Source organism: Gossypium hirsutum, chromosome A12 (assembly GCF_007990345.1).
Source record: "Gossypium hirsutum isolate 1008001.06 chromosome A12, Gossypium_hirsutum_v2.1, whole genome shotgun sequence".
Classification (NCBI taxonomy): Eukaryota; Viridiplantae; Streptophyta; class Magnoliopsida; order Malvales; family Malvaceae; genus Gossypium; species Gossypium hirsutum.
The window spans coordinates 12,302,306-12,303,841 of NC_053435.1; the positions used below are offsets into that span (position 1 = coordinate 12,302,306).

The 1,536-nt window shown below is 34.4% G+C and overlaps 1 non-coding gene across 1 annotated transcript; it reads left to right on the forward strand.

Moving 5' to 3' along the window:
• Positions 1-286: 286 nt before the first annotated feature.
• Positions 287-393, forward strand: LOC121211693 (small nucleolar RNA R71). The gene has a single exon (XR_005906912.1). It is a non-coding gene; the product is annotated as a small nucleolar RNA R71 (small nucleolar RNA).
• The last annotated feature ends 1,143 nt before the right edge of the window (positions 394-1,536 follow it).

Consider the following 1,536-nt stretch of genomic DNA (forward strand, 5'->3'; position numbering starts at 1 on the left):
TTTTAAATCAGATTTGTGGTCCTAAAACCACTATTCCGACTAGGCCCTATTTTAGGATGTTACAAATAACATAGTGACCGTGTTGAGGTTGAAAACACCGACTGCTTTATTAGGCTTTGTCCTCCTGACTTGCCACTGATAGTTATTCAGTGGCATTTCTTCAATAAATGCATAAGCCTTCTTAGGTGTTTTGTTATTTAGGGTTCCACCAGCGGCTACATCGATTAACCGTTTATTTGAGGGGTTCAAATCGTTGTAAAAAGTTTGAACCTGTAGCCATAAGGGTAACCCATGGTGAGGGCACCTTCTCAATAAGTCCTTGTACCTATCCCATGTTTCGTAAAGAGTTTCTAAATCTATCTGCACAAAAGAAGAGATATTATTCCTCAACTTTGTCATTTTAGCCGGTGAAAAATACTTTATTAACACTTTTCGGTCATTTGTTCCCAAGTAGTGATGGAACCTCATGGTAACGAGTTCAACCACTATTTAGCTTTATTCTTTAATGAAAATGGAAATAACCGAAGACGAATGGCATCATCAGAAACGCCATTTATTTTGAAAGCATAACAGAACTCTAAGAAGTTGGCCAAATGAGTATTTGGGTCTTCATCCTACAAGCCATCAAATTGAACAAACCGTTGAATCATTTGTATAGTGTTAGGTTTCAGTTCAAAATTAGTTGCAGCAATTACAAGTCTAACAATACTCGATTCAGCCCCCGCTAAATTAGGTTAGCATAGTCGTACATAGTACAAGGAGCAGGATTCTGATTCACTGGATTTGCGGCAAACACATGAGGCAGCAGATTATTTTGATTTTGAGCCATCTCCTCGGTATTATTGGTTTCGTCCTCATGCTCTTCCTCTATATATTGTAGACTTTGTATTATTTCTCTACAATTTCTACGAGCTATGCTTTGAATTTCGTTGTTAAAAAGTAGAGGTCCTGACGGGTTTCTTCTAGTCATAAACTATAAAAACCTACCAGAAGCAAATAAAAGAAAAATTAGTAATTGAAATAAAAACAAAATTAAATTGCAACAAAAATAAAAATGGCTAAAGTAATAAAAATTAAGCGTTCATAATATCTTAGTCCCCGGTAATGGCGCCAAAAAAACTTCATGATTCTTTTATGAACTACTAAACTAGATTACAATCACAACTAAGGCAAACGCACCTATCGAATGGTAGTATAGTCACGGTGAGTCCAGAATATCGTATCCACAAGGACTAAAAGTACTAGTATTAACTTTCTTTCTATTATTTAACCTAAAATATAAGGGATTTGTTTTATTCTAAATTTAACTAAACTAATTAAATAATGAACGCGACAGAGAGTCTAGAGAATAATTGAATAAACCAATAATAAAGACAATACCCAAGGAAGAATCCACCTAGACTTCACTTATTATTTAGATTCTGATTCTAACGATTTATTCACTTGTCTTGATCCGTATAAATCCCTAAATTATGTTAATATCTCTTTTGAGACTAAGAACAACTAACTCTAGGTTTATTAATTGAAATCTCTTTC